This window comes from Protopterus annectens, chromosome 17.part0 (assembly GCF_019279795.1).
Source record: "Protopterus annectens isolate FY-2018-M chromosome 17.part0, PAN1.0, whole genome shotgun sequence".
Lineage (NCBI taxonomy): Eukaryota > Metazoa > Chordata > Ceratodontiformes > Protopteridae > Protopterus > Protopterus annectens.
The window spans coordinates 399,376,058-399,401,811 of NC_056751.1; positions in this window are offsets into that span (position 1 = coordinate 399,376,058).

A 25,754-nucleotide genomic window follows, 5' to 3' on the forward strand; every position below is an offset into this window, starting at 1 on the left:
TTAAAAAGAGGGGACGCCCCAGGCATTGCAACAAATATTAGCAAAACTTTAGATATGGATCTTATTATATCTATGCTAACATCCTGTCTCTAGCTTCAAATCGGAATAGCGTGAGAACCTAGAGTCAGGTGACCAGATGGGGTCATTCTGCCAGCCATCTTGAAAATGTTAGATATTACAGAGAGAAATTTTTCAGTATTGAGTATTCTGTCTTGGGTCTGACAACAACAAAGCCCATTCATATCATCATCTGCCTTGCTCTATTAAGTAAGTAAGGAATAGTAATTCTCCTAGATTCAGTCAGGAAGCTTAGTTTAGATATTGTTTTTATTTGTCTGAGTATGTCCACCAATGTTATTTTCAACATGTCCTGTGATTTAAACAGTGTGGTTTACTGTAAATAAATATTCAATATGTTTATTATTATTATTATTATTATTATTATTATTATTATTATTATTAAATATATTTAAAACTTTTATTGTGGCTGGTCTATTTAAAAAGCATTTAATCTTTGAGTGTTCTTATATTTATTTGGTGAAACTGTGTGCGCTACTCCAGAAGGCCTAGCTGTCTTGGTCAATTTCTACTATTTGTATTACTATTAATATCACAAAGTATAATTGGACACCTTTTGTTAAGGGCCTTAGAGTAGCTGATAGTGGCGTGTCTGGTGGCAGTGATAACTACCTTATACTTTGGGCAGAAGGGGGCACAGCAGGTAAATCTGTACCAGCCTTTCCCAGGTAGGTGTGTGTGTGTGTGTGTGTATGTGTGTGTCAGCTACCTGAAGCAAGGACATGAAGCAATGATTTCACAGAGAGGGTGCTGGAGGACTTGGCTTGGACACTTGGCTGAGGACCTAACCCTACAGCTGTACCAGTGGGGAGTCTTATTTGGGCCCTGGAGGGAGACAGAGAGATCCAGACCCTGGACTGAATGTGTCTCCTGTGTGCTCTTAAGGGAACTTGTGCTTGATGCAGATAGGCCTACATCTGGAAATACTGTGCATATCCATTTGTATTCCAAGTGAATGTCCCTCTCCAGCCAGTGTCAGTGGAGAGCATTCAGGCTCCTTGATCACTGGCCCAGTGTGGAGATGTTTCATATTGGTGGCAGTGGTGAGGAATTGAGGCTCCTTGATCACTAGCCCAGAGAGGGATTTTCACAGGTTAGCTGAGGCCCACTGCAGTAATAGTGTTAGCAACTGGGCATATTCCACATTGAAAGTGGTATACTGCATGGTCTGTGGATTATGAATGCATGGAAGGACATATGCACCTTCTGAGGCAACAAGGTGGAAGGGGGCTTAGGGCACATTAACTAGCTGCAATAGAATACTGCTGTGCCAGAGTCTTCAGTCTCCTTACTGTGTCTAGACATGGGTTGGGTTATACCTGGGTAAGACAAAAGGCAGCTACAGTGAGTGAAGAGAGTAGTTGGTGGCAGCTGACTCAGTCGTGGGGAGAAGAAGCAAAAAAATAAAAAAATAAATAAATAAAAATCCAGCTACTGAATGTTTGCAATATTGGTTCTTCATCCATTCCTATTGTATCCAGCATTCCTGACATTCGGTCATCCAGACAAGCCCTTCCCAAACTTGACATTCTTTTCATTGCTTCAGCAGCCATCATTCCCATACTCATCCTTTGCATGCTGTGGTTAAGGAGTGTGGTCCTCAAATTTCATCTCTCAGCTATGTCTTTTCTTAACCATTACAGTGGATACAATACAGGCAATGCCTGTCATTCACCGTTCCTCATGTTCTTGAATACACATAGTATTGGAAGTGCATTTTCCTCGAACTTCACCTGGTAAGGAACTGCAAAAAAAAAAAAAAAACACTGTTCTAGTATCGTCCAAGGAAACCATAAGAGTTAGAAACTTGGATTTTTTTTTTCCCTGCCAAATTATTGTTAATTATTTGCATTTGTATAACCCAAACATTTTTGGTAGTTTCATTATTTCAGGGTCAATACAAGGTCCCATTTCACTCTTTAAATTAACACAATCCAGACCATATTAAGTAATTTTTCTTAATAGACATTTAGGAAGGAGTAAAGTGCATTGTCACATGTTCCACAGCAACATGTAAACAACAAACCCTTAGAGATGGGAGTAATATCGTTACCATATACAATATCATGTTTCATCTTGTTTGATGCAAACAGAATGTTATTTTTGCAAAAAAAAAATTTCTTCATATTGGAAACTCCAAGCATAACAATGAAAGACTGAACTCATTCTGCTTCAGTTCCTACATTACTGTGTAAGCTCCTATTTTTTCCATGCTAGGTTCAGCAAAAGAGGAGTCTCATATCCTATTATGTCCCGCAGGTGGAGCACCCAACATTCAAGATGTATTATGGAAATCATAATATAAGTATCTATCTGTGCCTCTAAAATATGGTGCTTTTGCTTGTCCAGAATGCTTTGCTGGTGTTTGTAAATCATTAAAAAATATTTAAGTTGATATCATTTTGTGTGTGCGGTTATAATTGATGATGCCTAAATTGATATTTTTGGGTGTCCATAAGAAAATGTGACTTGGCAATGAATCAAAGACATTAAAAAAATTCATAATCATTGTTTTACTTTCCATCCACTTGCAGATTTAACGTCAGGAGTATACCCAAAGGTGAAATTAACTGTAAAACACAGGGACGATACACTGAAATTGGGTATGATTTTTAGACTAACAGTAATGCTGCCATTTGTATAAACTAGCAGCAATTTAATTTTCTGTATATATCTTCAGAGAATTAAAATAACTGTATTCAAGATGCCAATGAGATGGTGTTATAGTAATAAACTTGTGTGAGTGTTGTACTAAAGATTTCTCTTAGTAACTTGGTAATGAGTAATTTGACAGCAGGGAAGTGGTGTCTTCCCAAGTAAATAAACTAAAAAAGTAGGTGACAGTTGAAACACAGACACACACACCCCATACATGCACATATTACACCTGTGCAGATACAGATGTATGGATATGCTTACTTTTTAGAATATGGAATACACACAGCAATAAACATGTACATGACTGAATAGACTAGATGCATCCTGCATTACAGATTGAGCTGAACTACTATATTAATATGATTACAGAACAAAATATACTGCAATATGAGTGGAATGTCTTTCAACTTGAGCTGTACAGAACATTTGCTATGCAATCAGGAGATGTGTTTAAACTAATATAACAGTAATTTAAGTAGGAGAAGGATAAAAAGCAAATGCATATTTCATATGTTGTGGTACAGCTGCATGCTAAAGAGTACATTGCAAGTAGCATAACTTACAGACACCATAAAGCAGGAGTATGCAATGCTGACTAAGCAGCAATAACAATTTGAGAGACAGACGTTTAGCCGTAAATGTCAAACTACTTCAACAGCAAAAGTCAGTAGCAGGAAAGATGAAAAGGTACATGGCGAGTGAAACTGAGGATGTTTACTGGACCTCAGAATACAGAAATCAGGTAAAAAAAAAAAAACAGAAGCACAATCTATGTCCATTTGGAAGGGACACAAATTCACAGTTCATAAAAAAAATAAAATTCTATTTTCATTAGATGAAACCTGGGAAGTATTCCCATGATTTTTAAATGTAATAAATATGCAAAGTTGAAGTAGATTATTTAAGTACAGAACACTCAATAAAGCAAACATTCAGCAGTACTGGTAGTTAATATAAGAGGAAAAACAGGTTATAGAGAATGAATACGCTAACTTAAAATAATATATTACATGAAACTGAAATATTTTCCCAATACTCAGACAGTCCAGATTTTGGCACTTCTGAGTGTTCCCTGCAAAAATTAAAACTTACTGCCTTTGTCAGTTGAAAAGAAGAAAATGTCAGGGTCAAGATTTAAATTATCTGACTATATATAAGCATCTGTTGAGAAGAAAATATCCACATCAAGGATTAACTGATGCTATATTTGCATTTCCACTGCAAAAAAATGTTAGTTCATACTTAAATGCTTTTTACCCAGGGATGTGTCTGAGCTGATAGTGAAGATGATTCCAAAGATTATGGACAAGAATGGAGTAATGAGGTTCACCAAATGTATTTTTGCTTGTAAAATGCTCACCAGCTTACCAATCGATGGCATAAGTTCATGCTGAGAAATCTACCAAATAGCATTGGAAAGACTGGGACAGTCAACACAGCATTTAAGTTTATGGGCAAACATTACTTGCATGAGGGTCAGCTAATGCTCAAAATTTAACCACTGTAGACGTCAGACATAAATAAGAAGAAGTCTGGCCATGGTAGTCAAAGTTCTACTAAATGCCTGCTCTAGTTAACTGGAGAGATGATGGAAGACAACCTGAAAGAAAAGGTACAGAATATTGGAGAAGGAAGAAGGCACAAATTAACCATGGATGCTTGTATTTGGTGCCTTTAGTGTGCATAACTATTACAGAGTTTGAAATACATGATATCCTGAATACACAAATAATACATGCATCAGAAGTGAAGAAATTATGCCCGCCCATATACAGACATACATGGTATCAGAAATAATCAAAAATGTGCTGTTTCATCAGATCAATTTAATCCACATGAAAACTTCTTGTTTCAAAGTAATTTGCCTGAGAAATGGAAACCATATACCCAGGAATACAGTATACTCATGATTGAAATGAATGTCAAAGAAGCCAGAAAACATGCTAAAGACTTTTACCTTTGATGACAACCCATAACATACATGATGTGAATGTTATACGTGAAGGATGGTGGCTCAAATAAGTGTTAAGAAATCAGAAGAGCTGATTTATGCTACTGAAATTGTGTTTGGAATAAAAAAGAAAATATCAAAGGCTCAGCTGTACAGTCAACTACTCATCCTTTATTTAAAATTCATTTAAGTGCTTTAATCAATGCATTACATTTCAAAACTCACAATTAATTTTTTGAATAATAAATACACTTTGTCATAAAAAAGGTTTAAAGTAACCAACCTTCATTTGCATTATAGTCAGAAGGTTAAGAAATCCAGTCAGGAAAAACTACTGCCAGTGCTTTCTATAAAGCTAAACTGGCCTGTTGCTCCAGTAAATACGTTATCATTTTGACTCCTTCATATCTACTCATTGGTCATTTCTCCAATGGCAGATTTTTTTTCCAAATTGATTGTTCCTTGCTTTCTGGTTATAATATCATTGATGTATGGTCAAGTTCCCTACTGGCCCTAACTCTGACAGGAAGTTTTCCTGATTGGTCACATATATATCTAATTAGAATACCACTGATGATTAGTCAACTCCCCAGTAGACCATGTTTTAGAAGGGATTTTACCTAATATATTGTTCTTAATACTATGATTAGAATGCTACTGAAAGCTAATTAGGATTTTCTTTTTGTAAATAATATTTTAATCACAAAAAATATTTTGTATGCATGATGAAATCAGAGGTGTGGATGAACCAAATTTCAATTAAATATCAGTAGTTGATTCCCATAACAGTGGGCCTGATGTATTCTTTCATCAGATTTGAACTTTTTTACAAACCTAGGGAGTTATGACAATTTTGTCTTTGAATAGAAAATACATAGAATTAATTAGGGAGTGTTGTGAAACAGTGGGCATAATGTGGTCTTATGTTATTCCTAAGAAGGTATGGGTGAGCACTAAGGGGATTATAAATAGGTAGCTACAAAAAATATGTTAAAGCAGAGGTACATAGACACAAGTCATGAGGGCCTGCAGATAGTAAGATGCAGTTCAACTCCTGGGCATCAGTTTTAGTATTTTTAATAAAGGGGTATAGTGTCATTGGACAGCTGGGCCAAAAAAGAAAAAAAAGGAGAGGAGGGTTGTAGAAATTAAAGGAATACAGTGGTCTCTTGAAGGAGAACATCATCTTCTTCATTTGCTTTCTGTGGGTAGGATAATAACAGAAGATGATAAAATGCCTTTTCCTCAAGTCAAAGTCAATGAAGACTGAAGTTTTTGATAAAGAGTTAAGCATATGACTAAGGTCACCAAAAATAGAAAAAAACACACACACACACATATACACACACAAAACCTCAACACCATCAGTATTTATAAACTGGAAAATAAAACAAACATATGAACAATACTAGGTAAGTGATGATAAGAACTAAAAGATGCACAGCCATATAGACCTTTAAGTATACACACTTAAATGTTTCTGCCACTCTTTAAAATCTGTTAATAGTTCTCACATTCCAAATTGAGCAAGGCTGTAGCTGATAACTTGGCGTGATTCTGTGTCTATCCATCCAATCATCACGAGTAGCCTTAATGGTAGGCTAAGTAGTACTTGGCTTGACCTGTAGTGTACTAAGAGTATGTTAAGTTAGGAACCTCTCTCTCCAGTGAGTATTTGGTGCTGTAGAATTGGGTCCCAAGTACAAGTATTTGCAGAGTTACTGGTTTTGCAAAGAGATAGAATGCCACACAGAATTAGTTTTTTGTGGCTTGAAAAGATGCAAGCAAGACACAGGTCACATATGAGCAGCTGGTAAGCTACTGAGTAAAAAGAGAATTAGGCTAATCTGTAGGATATGAAGCTTTTTTTTGGTTAAACTGCTGGGGCATTTCTAGTTCAGTAATATGCTTGAATTTGTTCTTACCAAAGGAGTATTGTTAAATTCAGTGACAGGTCCGATAAAAGAAGAGTACAGCAGTAAGATAACTCATTCAAATCTTTATGATATTCTTTTGGAAATTAATTGGGATAGATAAAGGAATTTGGGACTATGTTGGAAATGTAATGATCAAATGGGAGAGAGACAGAGACAGTGATATCCTCATAGGTAACTAAGCCTCTTATAACTGTATCTGGCTGAAGAGAAGAGCCTCTTATATCAGGTGGCAGCAACTTTTTTGCTGAATGCTTTTATGATGTACTTCATACCATTTTCAGTGCACAAAAATGTAATACAGCAAAACAGAGGGTTTGCCATGGAGGCAGTTGTCACCCTCACATGTATTAAAATGCTCATGACAAACTAAAATTTGCAGTTTGTATATGGTGGCCCATTCTGGGGTTCAATCAAGTTCTACATTCATTATATAGATGATTTCTTTTTAGTATGGTAAGACTGAGCAAAGACTTGGAATTATTAAAAAGGTCAGGAAATTCACTTAAGACCAACTGGTCTAATACAAGATTAACTTCCTGGATGTTAGGTTGAATGCTAACATCAAACGTGGTCATTTAAAAGACCCAGATTCAGTAACACATATGTACATGCATCCAGTAGCCACTCTAACTTCATTAAGCACAAGGTTATTAAAGGACAGAGGACAGGTTGGATTTTTTAGCTATAGATAAACAATTTTACTTAAAATTGGATAATTAAAATCTAGGTTTATAAAAAAAAAAGAGGCATCAGTAGCCATAAAATTATAACATCTTTAAAGATGTTATGAACGGTAGAAAGGCTGATTATGCAACCCCCCCCCCCCATCCTTAGAAGGAGCAAACCTCTCCCCAGGATTTAATCCAAAAGCAGAGTCTAATAGTACACTTTCGACAATATGGCTGTTAAGCAGGTTATCAACAATAACAAACATCTTAAGAGGACACAAGATATGATCTGCAAAACAGGGGTAACCCTTAGATGTGTAAACAAGAAAAATACCAACCTTGAAAACAAATTTGAAAGACCAAAGTTTAACATGGAAAATACTGACAAACCTAGGGGAACTTATGCTTGCCAATTTTGTAAGAAGTTTAGATATATGAATTCCAGGCTGTACATTACAGCTTTTTGGGTTAAAGCACATTACACTTGCATCTCTACATGTGTTGTGTACCTTGCCATTTGCTACTGCTATGAGATGTCCTCTGTTGGCAGAGTGTCTCTTACGTTGGCACAGAGGGTATATGAACATGTGTACACCATCAAGGAAAAAAACTCTCTCTTTTTAAACAATCTACAATTTTTTTATAATTCCAAGAAGATTTTTTTTTTTTATTTTTGAGGTGAGGTAAAACTGTATGTGCAAGGTGATGATTTACAGACGCTCTTCTGGACATTAAAGACCTCTGTTGGAAGCTACCCTTGAAGTAAACATTGCAGAAGGATAAGTAAGAAACATGACAGAAGAAGAAGAATGCTGATTCACTGGTGACCATCACTTTTACACTAAGGATATATGGGGTTGATACATGACCAGAGAAGAGGGATGTAAACCACATAAGTCCTGGACAGAAACATTTCTAAAATTTTTGTGAGTGACTAGGTGCCATAGTTTTAACAGAAAAACACAACACATTTAATTATTAAAGTGCATTTATTGTTCTTTTGAAAAAGCGGTTTGTACCAGTTAACTTATACATGGCAGGGTTTGCAGTAAGTTCAGTGGGACATGGTATATGAACATTCCTATGGTCTAGTTCAAGGCAATCAGTCAATCTAATGGAATATAAGAGTATGCAGGGAATACACTGGTACAAAGCAGGGTATGTGGTCAGTGCACAGGTGAAGAGCAAAGAGTGTGTGTGTGAGACAAGTCCAATGGTGCAGGGGAAGGGCATTTAGCCCAATCAATAGTGTATGTGATCTATATACTGATGCAAGGCACAGCATGTGGTCATTCCAGTGATACAGAGAGCAGAATATGTAATCAGACCATTGGTACAGGGCATACCATGTGACCATTCCACAGCTGCAGGAAAGGGCATGCAGCCACATGACTGGCAGAAGACAAAGGTGCGCTAGTGCTACTAGTGGCCTGAGTTACACTAAAAGCTTAGGAAGTGGAGGGCTGACAAAGGTAGAAGCAGAATGAGTAGATACTCCTGCTTGCTTCCACCTTAAATGGTTGGATTGAAGGTCTCCAAGGGGAATCATCTTCACAGAATTTCTGAGAAAGACAGATTCAACACAAGAAGAGAGGGGGAAACACACCTAAGTAGGCAGGACACAAACACCAGGGATGTTCTTTATATGAGTAAGTAATGTCCTGAAAACTCATCCCCACTTCTTGCAGTGAAAGCTCCTCTTGCAAAAGAAAAAAAAAAAAAAAAAAGTTTTTTTTTTTTTTTTCCATCAGGCAAATGTTACAGCCAGTTGTTTTCTTCTGTTTGTAATTTTGTCCAGCTGCAGCACAAGGAGTCATGGTAAAACATATAAGCTCCTACACTGGAGGGAAATGGAATGAATAACTTTCTGGATCAGAGATCACTGAATTACTAACTTTGAAGAAACCAGTAATGGCTACATACTAATAATTTGCATATGGATTATTTTATTTTAATTCATTCTCTCTGTAAATTATTTCTATCGGGATGTTAGCTTGGTAGTAAAATCTCTGCTTCACAGCTCCAGAGTTCATTTGTGATCTGTGATCATGGTCTGATTCGAATTTGCATGCTCTCTTCTGAATTTTTTTTTTTTTTTTTTTGTGGTGGTAGGTACATTATTTTGGTTTACTCTAAATATGCTGATTAATTTGCTAATTGGCTACACTATGAATTGTGTGTGTGTGTGTGTGTGTGTGTGTGTGTGTGTGTGTGTGTGTGCGCATGTGTGTACATCCTGACCTTGTGGCCTAGATCATGGCTGCAAAGGGTCTATGGACCAACCCATTTATCTGGTTAATAATTATGTAAACAAATACATAAATACATGCAGACATACATACATGGGTGGATAGATACATAAATAAAACAAGCAAGTATCCCATATTATTATATACTATGATATAATATGTTCAGCATTATTATTATTATTATTATTATTGCAGATGTAATCTGCAGTGGCAAACAAATGTTTCTTCCTCCATTTATTTCTCCTTACTGGGAACGGAGTTCACTGCATATACAGCACAAAGCCAGGGGCTGTGTATGTCTGTCAACACATGCTGTTGATTCTCCATGATAATTCTGCTTTAAGTGATTCCTTAACATACTGCATGCCTAATTAAGCATGAAGGAACTTCTTATTAACGTGCAAAACAAATTAAGGGCATGCTGACATTTGGATAATAGAGTTTCTGCAATACAAACATTGGATAATTTATTTACATTAGATTATAAAGACAGATACCCATTTAAAACAAATGGTTCAAAATTCATTCTATGTAGTGCATGGACGAACGATGCCATGCACATAGATAGCTATATTTTTATGTTTTAGCTAAAGTCATGTGCTAGCACTACTGCTACTTAAACAAGTAATTTAGGATAATCCATGACTTCAAAAAATAATCCTTGGTAAAATGCATGGTTCAGTATGCAGTTAAAAGGAAATATCACAGGTCTGAGGATTGCTGATTCTCTTTGCAAAAATTCCTTGAACTTTACATTACATTTAAGTGAATACCATTATCTAGTTCATAGCAAAATATAGCACTCAGCAGATGGCATTTATTTATTAACCAGGTACCTGGAGTAATGCCTCTAACAGTTTCAGGCAAGGTCTGAAACCAAAGCCAGGAATAGAATAATTACTACAGCAAATGCACAAATAAAAGAATTTCCATAGTTTTACATATAATGTATATACAGGAGTTGGATGAAACAAACATGTTCAATCACAGCAGGAATACTTGACCATGAATAGTTGAACGTGGCTGTTTACAAATATTACAAATAACTGGTCTATATGGATAGTATGACGTATTAACTCAGTGCTGGTGTGACCTCAGAGTACAATATGTGTATATTTATAGAGTCTGGCAGAGGGAGAAATCCACTGTAGAAAATGCAAATACGTTTTAGGATGTTACAGTATAGTGACGCACTGTGTCACTTAGTTTTGATATGTATTCTTTATTGATTGTTAAAAGTCTTGAGAAATGTCTTTTATTGTGTCATGTGTTGTATGTATTGTCAATGTTATTTTGAGTCAGAGTTTTGTGGAGTAGTTTTCACCTGCTTTTTTTGTTGTTATGGTTGAAAGAATGCCATTGAAATGGATGCATCTGATATGTTAGTAGGGAATGAGTTTCAGGATGAGTAGTAAAGTCTAATCTTAAAGTACAGGATATTTAATTTATTACCCAAACCAACATATTCAATCTATTGTTCATGTCTGCCAAAGTTCAATTTCTGCTTTACATTTATTTCAGCATTCAGTGTGTTTTGATATTTTGTCTGATGAACAAGGCTTCAGGTAGTTTCAGTTGTTTTTTTGTACTGAATTTCAACATGGGTGGTTTTCTGCTCTGGGAGGAGGATTTAGAAAGGCTGACTGTGACACAGAAACCACAACTCTGAAGGTTTCTGCATGGAAACAAGCCTTTGTAATTCACAAATGACTTCAACCACTGAAGTTTTCCCCTTGTGTGGGCCTCAGCATGGATACCAGTCATGCTAAGTAAATCACATGCTAATGTGGCACTCCAGGGTAGTGGCTAATAATAATTAACCGTGTGCTCTCCCCTGAAATCTTCCTGTCTCACAATTTGCTCAGCTGAGTCATACAGAGAATTGTTTGGCCAAGGAAAATTTTACTCAAGGAAAAAATAGTGAATTATGTCAAAAAGATGATGCTCACCCATTCACTCCTACGGGAGTACTCTTGGTGCAAATATGTGCAGCAGATCTATGGAGTGGGAGTGATTCAGTGTGTGTGTGCGCTCATGCACATGAATGAGTATATGTTTCCCTGTATGTGTTTGGATGTTTGAACTATGTGGGTTAGGTAGAGGATAGAGAGTGTGTGTGTGTGTGTGTGTGTGTGTGTGTGTGTGTGTGTGTGTGTGTGTGTGTGTGTGTCCACATATTTGTGTATATAAGTATCTTTTGGCTTGTAAGGGGGACATCCTTGCTTACTCAGTGCATGGGCTGCTAGAGAGAACATTAATGAGAGTCAGGTCTGACTGCACAGTAATCCATTCAGAGATATGGTTAGGAGGTGCTAATTAGGTGTTTTTCGTTGTAGCTTTAGTATGTTTATGAATCAGAATTTCTGTCTGCAACACTAACTGACCAACTCACACTTTGGAATTAGGGTGGGAGGAAGGGAACTCTCTGAATCCTAGAGTAAGCCTAAAGTACTTTTTTTATTTACTTACTTATTTAGTATTACTTGTTAAAGTTTTAGCAGCCCATTGAGGGTTATGTTAACCTTTCTTAATTTATACTTTTTTAATCTTAGAAAGTTTAGACAGAATTATATGCATCTTGCTAGTAATGCCTTGCTTTAATTGGTTATTTGTGGTTATTGTTACTTTCTTTTACTAAATGTTATTATTTGTATATGAACATTTTTGATTTCCAGGAACATAATTTTGGTGGAGAGTATTGTTTTTGAAGTAGAATGTGTGAATGCATTTTCAGTGCAGTGTGAAGAGTTACTTATGTTAAAGTAAAAAGCCAATACAGTCCATGCTTAAGCTTATTTTATTTTTTCTTTATTACTAAGTGTATGTTTGGGTTTGGAGGGCTTGTTTTAGAACTTTGTGTGTATGAGTGTGTGCGCATACATTTTACATGTGCATTTTGTGAAATTTTATTTTACTTTTTAGCAAGAAATGTAACTGACTGTTTAGAGAGTTTCTATTAAAAGGGATGAGGTGCCAATAATAACAGTAAACCTCTGATGACCCACCAATGATGGTACGAAACATTTGATTACTCACCAATAATGATGGTAATAAACAAAATGTGTGTATACAATGGACTAAATTAATGTTTACTCACACACCTTTATCTGAATCTACTTTTAAGATAACAGTGTGTGTTTATCTACATACACACACACACATTCATAGATAGACAGATATGGGTGTACTACTAATAGGCAAGCCACAGAAACATTAATGTGCTTAACCTTGACATCTGTGCATGCTCCAAGGCTAATCTTTGGAAAAACAACTAAAAGTCTTTCGGTTTTTCCCAGTTAGGGGTCGCCACATCGGAACTCCCGTCCGTTAATGATTGGCAGTGGATTTTCACGGTGCCGAGTTGTGAGCCCAACGCCCAACCTTCAAAGAAGGCACGCCCATTCACGCACACACCTACCTGCATGTCTTTAACATCACTCGACCACGGGGAGGACATTTTTTTTTTTTTTGCAATGGGATAAGCCCCCCTACACCTTCGATATGGAGGGCTACTGGTTGCTCCTACCACCCCACACTGCTAATTATACATACCAACTCTGAAATCACACAATCCCTGGGAAAAAGGGTATACCCCTCCACCCTAGGGACTGCTGATTAACAATGCCTTCAGACATACTTTGCCCGAATTTATTTTAGTTAGCTTGTTTGCTGTAGTTTCATAATAAACATATAACAATCGGTGCTCCTAGCATTCCCTGCAACAGCAGTTCAATAATTTGAAAACACACTTTCTATAAAAAAATGAATTGAAGTCAACACACTAGTTCGTTTAATCAATATAAATTGATTTAATAAAGTGATGTGTGTATACATGTGTATGATATAATTCCAAGAAGTGTATACATCCTATAGCATCAGAACATCCGTATACTTTCTAGATGTCATCAACACTCCAACCATTCAGAAATGCCACTAAAACACGATCACAGCCCATTTAGCTAAAGAAAAAATATAAAACTACTACATACAGGATGTACTAAAAATAAACAAACTATGATATCAAAGTCATACAGCATATTTGCTTCATAGTAAAAAAAAACTAGAGAACCAATATAAAAACAAAAGTACATGTAATCAGCCCAAGTGTGATACAACTAAATTAAATATTAAACAAAAATATACCCAGATTACAAAGCTAACAGATATTAACCAACCCTCAATATACTACTAAAATAATACCAAATATCACCCTAGAATTAGATTAGAAAACTTCTTGCGAGACATCTCTTTCATAAAAATGTACAGATGTCATATTAAACCCTATTCAAGTCATAACTTAATTTTAATTATTGCATCTGACCAACGGAAATAGGAGCAACAACTCAAACTTAAAAAAAGTTGTAAAAAATATCAAATGGAATATGTGGTGATCTAGTTCCTGTGACCCCTGTAATATATTATACTGTCAAATTTAGGGAACTTGACCTTGCAAATGTGGCACCACTAGTCATTAATAAACTCATTCCCTAATCTCAACCAATACAATAGTTCATGTATCCCACACCAGACTCTCATGCATATATATATATATATATATATATATATATATATATATATATATATATATATATGTTAATCTCTCTGCAGGATTATAGGACATTGGGCCAAAGTGCACAGTTAATCAATGCAGGGACTTAAAAAAAACAAAATGTCTCAGACAAAACAAAAGAAAGATCTCCAAACAACTGAAAAAGGAATAACATAGTTTTCTTTACAGATCATGTAACCCTAACCTAAAGAGTAACTTCATATAAGTTTTCTGTAAGGCCTTCTTTAGTTATGTCAGGAACATGGGCGGAAACTCCCAGATATGCTCTGAATTGTTGCATAACGATACAAAATATACCGAACCTACAGACATAGCCAACATCCTGGCAGACAGATTCAGCGCAAAGTTCTCCCCCCTCCCCCCCAAAGGAGCAAATGCCTATTCCAACTGAATGTAACCTCCCTGACATCACAGATGCACAGGTGAAAGCTGCCCTCTCCAAAGCAAAAAACACAGCATCTATGGGACTGGACAGTGTCCCAGGCTGTGTCTTACATGAGCTCCAAGAAGAACTGAACCCTCACATTAAGTCACAGTTCAAACTTAGCCTTACTACAGGATATGTACCCAAAGAATGGCGTACAGCTACACTGGTCCCACTCCACAAAGGTGGTGCCACAACGGACCCTGGAAACTATCGCCCCATAAGCCTGACTAGTCTGGTCTGTAATGCTATGGAGCGTATTATCATGGAACTCATAAACAAAGACATTGGGAGCCTCCAGACACTGGACGCTACCCAATTCGGCTTTGTTAAGGGCAGATCTTGCCTCTTAAACCTATTTGATTTCTTTGAAACAGTTACCAAAGCCATAGATGAGGGTAAGGTAGTCCACACAGCCTACCTGGACCTCACAAAAGCCTTCAACACAATACCCCACTCCGGCATCATAAATAAGCTTACCAGCTTAAATATCAAACCCTATATCACAATATGGGTTGCAAACTGGCTCAGAGATAGAACCTACATGGTCAGAATCGCAGGTGCCATGTCTGAATCCAAACCAGTTACAAGTGGCATCCCACAGGGCTCAGTCCTGGGACCTCTCTTGTTGGGTATATACTTCTCTGAGGTTCAGGCTAACATGGGGGGATTATGGCTGACAAAGTTCGCAGATGACTGCAAACTGGGGGCCATAATCGAATCTCCAGCTGACACAAGCATCCTCCAAAAGGGTCTCACAGAGACGGATGCTTGGTGCCAGAGCCACAGCCTCAAGCTAAATGCTAAAAAGTGCATAGTCATCCCCTTTGGGAAAAACAAGGTGCCCACAAATTACCACATAGGTGGTAATCCATTAAGTATGGAAGAAGTAATTAGAGATTTGGGGACCAACGTAGATAGTAATCTCTCCTTTGATAATCATGTTGCCAAAGTGGTTAGAAAAACCTTCTATATAGCCCACCTTATCACGAAAGGGTTCACATCTAGATCAAGAGAGGTCATTGTGCCCCTCTACTCGTCACTCATCAGGCCCATAATTGAATACAATGCCCCTTTTGGGATGTACCTTACCCGACACCTGCAGCAACTGGAGAGACCCCAAAAGTACCTCGCCAAGAGGATCATGGGCTACAAACAGATGTCCTATGCAGCTCGACTAAAGAAACTCCAGCTCTACTCAGTTGCTTACCGCCTACTCAGAGGCGATCTATGCCTGATGTACAAAGCCATGTCAAACCCAGAATTAATGGACATGCTCCACCTTAAAAAATCCAAGTCCCTTAGAGCTACACGCTCCAGGGACCTAAACCCCAGCACAAAAATAAATAGGGCATGCTGTAGGAACAGATTCATTTCCCAGAGGCTCCCCTCACTCTGGAATAGAATCCCAATTCATGTTAGACATAGCCCCTTGCTGACCCTCTTCAAGCGAAATCTGGACGCGTGGATGGGAAATCGCAAATTCACCCCTGGGATCTCTTCTGTGTCCCTGCTAGACAGAGGCACAGTAAACTAATCTTAAAAGGGTACCTTCTGTGACCTACTTTACAGAGGCACAGTAGGCTAATCTAATAGGGAGGCGGAAGCCAATACACTCTGGCTAGGCTTATAAATGCCCTAGGGCAGATAGCCTAGTAACCTCCTATGAATAATAGAATTTTTAGTGCAACAAATTTCTGTAAACAAATGTGTAGGTTTAGCTGCAGTGGCAGGGTCAGGGTTAAGATTAGCACACAAAAGTGCTTCACCACTACTTGACATTCTTCATGCATGCCAACCCTAACCCTAGACATTAACTTAAGAAAATGATTTTCCCTAACAGTTCCACTACACTGGACACTAGGACACAGATGCAAACAAACATCACACAGGCACAGCACTAAATCTATCCCCTAACTTAACCCTAATCAGCAAATAATTGCATAAACACTTAAAAGCATTCACACACAGTCTTGTACCAAAAATTCTATCCCCTTACTGAACACACACTGTGAAACAAATTGCCAATTTGGCACACTAGCAAAGGCTCACAGATAATTATAAATAATCTACCTCATATTATAAGTCTAAACTGTAAATACATGGACACACAGACCAAAATAGACACACACACACACAAACACACAAAATGTATCCCATTACTTAGACTTTCCTATCCTAACTCAAACACTCTCATATGCTTCAACCACAATCCCACTTACTGGAATCAAAATAATTTTAACTTATTGTTTTAGTCAGTAATAACAGTAGTCACTCTATCTCCCCAGTGGACCTCACTGTTAATCAAATTGTCATATGTACATACAATTCATATACCACTCAGACTAGTAAGCAGCATAAACTTCTACCTCTGGTGTGCTCTTACTGATTTTTTTTTCTGAAGAGAAACGGTCCAATCCTCAAACAGGGTGTCAGCAATAAAATTCACGAGCTGCATGCTAACGTCTCCTTATATTCCCCGGATATTGTGCTTCTTACTGACACTTGGCTAAAACCTACCACCCCCGGCAATGAATTACTACCTCCAGGATATAATATCATACATACAGATAGAACTAGTAGAAGAGGTAGTGGTGTAGCCCTACTCTTTAAAAGCTAACTCTCCATAGAAGCTTTAGATGAAAAAGCACTAAACCTTAAAAATTCTGTAGTAGCATTTGCTAAACTAAACAATCACCAGAAACATATATATACAATATGTATCTATATGCCACCAGGGGATAATATCCAAACACTACAAAATATACTATACTGGAGCAGTAAAGATTACCTCAGGAAACAATCATTATGGGTGACTTGAATGTAGACTAGTTAGATCGCAACTCCACAAAGCCCAAAAATTGCATCAACCTGCCAGCTTCACACAACACATCCAGTCACCCATTAGCATTCATAAACCATCCAAAAAATACTCCTCTCCAGACTGGATAGTAACAAATAGGCCAGCCCTCTACTCCTACTCTGGCTGTCTACCAGACACTCTCAGTGACCACTTCCCAACCTATTTATATAGGAAACGAGCTAGCCCATATACAAAACTGCATTTAAACTGATAAACAAAAAACACCTGAACCCCAACTACTTTATAGATATACTTAAACATTGTAACTGGACACCACTGAAACTTCTATCCCTACAGGAAGCAATTGATTACTTCAGCTCTACCTTCCTGTCTATATTAAACTCTCAAGCCCCTAGCCGTACATGTGAAATCAAACCATGCCCCGTGGCTAACAAAAGAAACACAATCACTAATTAAATCTAGAGACAAAACTTGAGCAACCTGGGACAAAACAAAGCCCCAACCCACTCTACAAAACTAATGGGAACTTAGAAATAAAGCAAAGCAGAGCATTAAGCAAGACAAAATAAATTACTACTCTAAAATCCAATTAAAACACTGCAATAGCCCACAGAAATTCTGGACAGCTATAAACAATATACTTCTTCCAGGCAAAGGCAGCACACCCCCCTCCTACCACTACTACTAATTCAGACAACATTGTTACTCAATTTAATAAATATTTTACTGAAACTATCTTAGCTCTGTCCAACAATCAAACCTCCTCCCCTATCAGAAGTAACACTGCCTCCAGCAATACTATAACCACCTTCTCCCTGCAACCTGTAGCTAAAGAGATGATCAAAAACCTGCTTAAAAACTAAAATCCACCACTTTAGCTGCAGACAACTTACCTCCCAATTTCCTCAAATTAACAGCAGATGGTATAGCCTATAGCAATTCTTATCAATAGATCCATAGCAGAACAAGTCCTTCCCATTTGGAAAACCTCTTACGCAATACCCCTACATAAAGGTGGCTCATCAACAGATCTTTCCAACTACCGCTCAATCATAATATTATCATCAGTGTCTAAAATACGGGAGAGGGTCATTCACATGCAAGTTACTAATTACCTACATACTAACAAACTTCTAACCAACATTCACCATGGCTTTCGATCATACCATAGTACATCAACTGCTCTGATATCATTTACCAGTGCTGTCAACTATCACAGGAGCAACAGTAATTATGTATCTTCTATCTTGCTGGACCAATCAAAAGCCTTTGATATGGTTTCTCATAGTAAACTACTAAATGTTCTCTCTGAACTAAATTTCTGCCAATCTACCCTTGCCTGCTTTCAGAATTACCTTACTGGACACCAGCAAGCAGTTCATTGGTAACAGACTTTATCAACCCTTCTACCAGTGACTATAGGGGTTTCTCAAGGCTCAGCCTTAGGCCCACTACTATTTTCAATATTTATATAACCTCCACACCTCAAACCCACAAGCCTCCCTCATTCAATATGCAGATGATTCAACAGTGATATGTGCTGCTGCCTCTATTCAACAACTTCAAAACCTAACACAAAAATCCTTTCTAGCAGTTGAAACCTGGCTTACAAACTCTCAATTAATTTTAAAACCCCAAAAAACAAACTTATGATTTTCCAACCCACTAAATCAGCCCCACCCATTAACACTTTCAACATACTATCACTAAATAACACCGCCATCTCCCCATCACCACACACCAAACTTTTAGGAGTCAAAATTGATTGCAACTTAAAATTTGATCTACATATTTCCCAAACAGTAAAAAATGTACACATAAAGCTAGGGACATTATTTAGGAACAAACACTGCTTCAATAAAAATACTAAAACTACCATTGCCCAATCTTGCTTAATCTCCACACTGCTGTATGTAGCTCCCATACTCACAAATCTAAAAAAATCTGAGCTAGCAAAACTTGAATCTTGTTATAACAAAATTGCCAGATATGCTACAAACCTACCACCTAGATCTCACCATTGTATAGCACTCAAGCAACTCAACTGGCTAGAGCTCCCCCATCTCCTTCACTACAGCCAGTTAACCATGGGCCATATAATACTCTGAGAAAACACCTGCCCTACAAGTATTTCTTCAGTCATATGCCACTAATAGAACCCTACAGTCCACTAGCAAACATCACATAAAAATCAATATAACCAAAAAAACAAGCTGGAGATTCCCTCTTCTCAAATTATATAGATAAAATCTGGAATGCATTACCAGAAAACATTACAATGGTTACATCACTAGCCCAATTTAAAACAATACTAAAAAGCCACTTATTCAATAAATGAATGTGTCCATGCTCTGCACCAGACTAACCTCTCCCTCTGACTATACCACTACTTTGTTTCACTTACTGACAATCCACCCCCTCTGTCTATTCTGTTGACTATGTCTCTCCACAAACTAACATTCCATAGTACTAGTAACATTGTAGAGCTGATTGCATAATAAGACTTTGCAAATCCACAAACCAAGCCAATGAACAAACAAATATTCCAAATATACCTCTAAAGGAACAGCACACATCCACAGCACTAGCGAAGCACAAGCTTTAATGGTGAAATCCAAAATGAAAAATCTGAAAGGATAAGCACTTTCGTTCCATTTAAAATAGGGAACTTCATAATATAATTCAGTAAAAACAAATTTCCATTTAAATAGGATTCATGAAAAATGTAATACGTACATTAAAACACTATAATCATCTACAGCCAATCAAATCGCACAAAAGACACCCCCCATGCATAAGAGGAAAAAATGAAGCACATTATCTCTATAAACAGAAATATTTACATTCCAAACCTATATGGGCGCTTCCTCATCTTGTTCCTCTGGTAATAAAGACCACAGAGAGACTGCACCTGTGAAATCTTTTCCAGTATTTCAATGGAAAATATTGGAGAGAAGGAAGGGAGCATGAGAGTGGACTAGGAGAATCAAGAGTATATTGGAAATAAAGCAGAGACAGGATTTGGGTGATAGAGAACAGCAATCATAAAACCAGCAACTTAATGTGGGACAACAATTCAATAATTATATTTGTGAAATATGACAGAACAAGAAAATCTGGAAATATTAGACTTTTTCAAATTTTGTTGAATTTCTGGGGGACTCTAAATTATATGCCCTACTTCATGTTATTAATGTCCGAAAAAATGCTTTGGGGAGAGGAAGAGAGGGGAGAAACCTAACTGTAAGTAAAGAAAACATTTTCTTTTCTTAATAGTAGTGCATTTGAGGTGTATGGTTTTCTTTGCATGCCATTTTTAAGTGCAATCGGGATTGTTAACAGGTGCTGCTTTTCTTTTTCTCCCCTCTTCTCTCTTTCTTCTTCTAGAGTTTTGAGAAATACAGGCAATGCAATGATAAAAGAGTCTGGTTAAAAAGGCATGACAAAGTTAAAATTAATGTGCTTTTTTCATTCTTGCATGGGGGAATGACTGGATTAAAGACCTTAGATTGATGTGCTTTAAGAGAGCAAGTAAATGAAAAAGAATATTGAACATTATGAGGCATTTTTTTAGCAAATGTATTTATATTTAGTAGCAATTCTACAACTGATCTTCATGTTTCCATGGAAACAAACTGATAAAGAGAAACTGGCTGTCTAATTCTCATGTCTCCATGGAGACAATCTGATAAAGAGAACTGGAGACAGTCTGGTGGAAGGGGATTAATTAAGGGAAAAGAAAAAAAAGAAGAAATAAATTGGCTAGGACATAATGTTCTCTGAAAATGATCAGGGGTTTTCCCAGCTGTGAGAGCTTTAAAGATAACATAAAACCAATTAGATTTGAAGTAAAGCTTTCTCAGTTTTTGAATGCAATAGGGATACTAATATAAATAGGTACTTTTGTTTTTTGTTTTTTCTCCCTTCTTCACTCTTTTTCTTTGTTCAGTTTTAATAAATGTAGGCACTGTATTATTAAAAAAATGGAGAGGGGAGAGAAAGAGTAAGAAGAAGGGTCTGGTTAACAGAGCATGACAAAAGTAAAATCAGTGTGCCTTTTCCCCATGCTTGCATAGGGAAATGACTGGGTTAAGACCCTCTGCATTATCCAATAACAAGTTTATTAGTAAACATCTAAATGAAAAAGAATATAGAATATTTTAAGGCTTTTTTCTGGTAAACAAGGTAGCCTTAACAATTGGCATGTTACTAGAAGACAATATGATAAAGAGAAATGGCTTGGAGAAAGCATTTATATTACGTGATCGAACAGTGAAATGTTCGAACATGTAATAATCGACCCCAAAATGTTGAAACGCTGTAATGTCGAACGGCAAAAAAAACCCCATAAAAACACCCAAACAGACCATAAAAATGCTCTAAGCAGTGCAAGCCGCCTGCACCCTGCCGCTACTTAAATATACCAACTCCGAGATTGCACTACATTGCAGACAATGGAAAACTTTCAAGTCCGCACTGTACAGAGATCTCCATTGAACCGTTCGACATTCTGATGGTTCGACATTTAGGGGTTGATTATTACATGTTTGAACATTTTACTGTTTAATCACATAATATAGACCATGGAGAAAGTGTATACTGAAATCATTCAAGTGTTTTCTCAGCTGTGAGAGCTATAAATTTAGACAAAATCAAATAGCATTTGCTAATAGCACAGGCTGTACCATGAGTCTTAGCATGACTAACCTTTCTTTTTGTATAGTCACAATTAAAACTGATAGAATAAAAATAAATCACTGCTAGACTGAAAAACAAAAAAGAATGAGCACTATTTAGTGTAAATTTTATTTAATCACCACTTTCGTCAACAAGACTTCATCAGAAATACAAACTTCCTAAGTTCTAAAACCTATATAAATACTCAATACATCAATTATAATGATTACATCACATCAATAAAACAATTATCCAATCAAATGAATTTAAAAAGACAAGCAATACATGTGAAAAAACAAAACGCATATACACTTGCTTACTTGACAACTTTAGCATATACCTTACGTTCCTTTAAAAAAAACATTTGATATTGATAGCATCATTTAAATATGGGGGCACATCTTCCCTTAACTTTATCTGCCATCTAGTTTCTCTTTGTTCTAGATAATTTTTGAAGCTACCCCCTCTTAAACTCAATTGACCCTATTCCAAAACAGAAAATAAGATTTTTTTTAAAACTACTACATTCAATACTATGCCTATAGAGGGCATTCTTATTGTCTTTGTTCCTGATGCTGTTTACATGTTTTCTAATTCTAATATATAACAGCCTAGTGGTCATCCCCACATAAAATTTTTGACGTGCTGCAAACTGCGATATAAACCACTCCTAAGCTTTTGCAAGAAAAATAACCAGTGAACGATATAGTATAATAGAGATGTGGTAAATCTATAAATGGCCCTTTTAAAATATACCTGCACATACTGCATGCATGGCATTTGTGCATGCCATGTACACTGCTAATACTTTTAGTGTCAATAAAAAAAGAATCATTTCCTTTTTCTAATAAAGTTTTTAGATTAGAATCATTCCTATATACAAAACTAGGTTTTTTTACCCACACTTTTTACCAAGTCATGGTTGCCTTCCACAATTCCCCAATTTCTTGAAATCACATTTTTAGTGATGGCCCATCAGTTGTCATGGGCATCCCAAAATTCAAATGTCTTTCATTAGAAGAAATGCTATTATCTGGGACCAAGACAAGCACTTTTTTTAATAGGTGGATACTTGTCCTCTCTTCTATCCCATACATATTGTATCTGTCATCCAATATTTTTCATCATAGCCTCTTTCCATAAAACGCTTCTTAATAAATTGGAATTCATCTGTCAGAGAATGATCCTCACTGGTCATCCTACTGGCTTGGATGAATTGTCCTTTAGGAATATTATTTTTTTATGTGCTTCAGATGCTGACTTGAGTAATGTAGATAATTATTCATAAAAGTAGTTTCCCTATGAATACTACTGGCAAACCTACTATTGATGTTGTCCCATTCCAGATGGACGTCTAAATAATTAATAGATGTGCCCACATCACCTATCACAAACTTTAGAAAGGATGAACTCAAATTAAGTTGTCCAAGAAACAACTCTACTTCTTTACGTCCCCCTTCAATGACAAACACCAAGTTGTCGATGAACCTTTTGTAATACAAAACTCTGAATGTTTTGTAATGTGATTTTAAAGTCTCATACTCCCACCATCCCATTACTATATTAGCAAATGAGGGGGCTACAGGGGACCCCATAGCTATGCCTTGAATCTGATTGTAATACTGATGATTAAACAAGAAATAATGATTTGTTAATATAATGTCCAAGAAGTTACAATGGAAATTAATGACAATAGTATCATAGTCAGTAAATTTATTCAAATACACTCTGACATATTCAATGCCTAATTCCTGAGGTATACAAGTATACAAAGATACTACGTCTAGAGTAAACATAACATGTTTTTTTAGGATCAAACACTATTCTCTCATTGAACTGCCTCATACTTTCTAAAAAACTTCATGAGTCTTTTAAAAAAAGACTTAATTTGATGGACAAATGGTTGCAGTACTATGGAATGTTTTTCAGTCCAGCAGTGGTTTATTTTTAACCTTTCTTTTTGGTTAACTCTAGCCTGTCTGTTGGCTATCAACTTAGAACTGTTTTCTTATTAGGAAGCAAAAACTTAAATATTTGAAGATGCACATAGTTTTGTGTGTTACTATTAATTTAATAGGTTTTTAGGGAGAATTTGCTTGTTCTGCTTGAGGGCTTTCAAAAAAAGTTATGTAAGATGTGGCATAGGTGTAAATGGATATGACAAGAAATAACTGTATAAAATGCCCACCTGCGGAACAATATATGCATGTAACATAAAAGTCAGAACTAGACATTTAACAAAAAAGTAGTTATACATAAAAGGTGGCAATAATAACTATATAAGAAAATGATGTTTCGTTAATGTCTTTCAATCTGAATGGTCTTACAGATAAGTATAAAAAAGAAAGAGTAGTGAACTATATTAAAAATGTAGAGTGCAAATAGCTATGATACAGGAGACACCTGGAAAGAACTGAACATGTGAATTTGATAAAGAAAGATTTTTTTAGGATGGTTATTCAGCAGAATATTTGTGGCAAAGGAAAAGTAGAGTAATTATATTAATTGCAGGAGGAACTCCAATAGTGATAGAAGAGAAAAAAAAGATAATAATGGAAGACATATAGTATTAAGGGGCTACTAGCAAGAGATGAGGATTACACTGGCATGTATTTACATTCCACCTAAAACTGCTACAATGGAGCTTAAGAAAATTCAGGGAGAAATAATCAGCTTTCACCAAGGAATATTACTTACAGGTTGAGACTGGAATCTGGTTTGCAACAGTAAAATGTGCCTCGGGTCCTAGAGGGGAAAATATAACAAAGGAGGGTAGATTTTTGAAGTAATTTATGAAAATGTTTAGCATGGAAGATGTCAATTCAGTACTAGGAGTTTGGAGTGAATTTACATATTACTCACCGAGATACAAAAACTCGGCTAAGCTAGATAGATTTTATATCTCACAGGAACATGTGCATTTAATTGAAGATCCTGAAATGGACCCAATAACAATTTTAGATCATGCTCCAATAATAATCAAAATAAAAATGTAAGGTAATGAAATAAAAATGAGACACTGGCACTTCCCCACCTTTCGGTAGAAGACAGCAATTTAAGGAATGGTTTTGGAATAAATTCAGGAGCTACTAGAGAAGATAGAATTTTCTTCTGATACAATAGCTAGGGAGTGGGATAAAATTAAAGTGGAGTATAAAACTAGGGTGGGATTAAAAGAAAGGGAGATATTGTTAAGAAGTTACAAGAATCATTTAGACGGACTGACATGTTAAAGTACTGCAAAATAGATGGACTCTCTCAGAACAAGAAAAGGCGCAAATACAGAATGCTAAACAGAAATAAGAGATTACCTCAATAAGATACATGAGTTTAGAAAGACTGCTGTTTAGCAACTGTTTTTTTATAATTTTACAGCACAAAATCTTTTAGCAAAATGACTTGAGATACAGAAACTGGAAAGGGTTGTCACCAAGCTTAGGGAGCCTATAACAAGGAAGATAACAAGAGATCCTATAGAAGTATTAGAAATATTTCAGAAAGTGTTATAAAAGTTTGCATAAAGCAGAGAATATGGAAATCAAGAAAAGGTACAAATGGAAATTTTATGGAAGAATTAAATATGCCAAGGCTAGAGGCAGATGAGGCTCAATTACTAACAGGATAGGGAGAGATGAGATAAAAATGGCTATGTATAATGAAAATAATGTCAAAAGGTATCCAGAATGAAAGCAAGTAACTCCAGAGGCCACTTTCCACT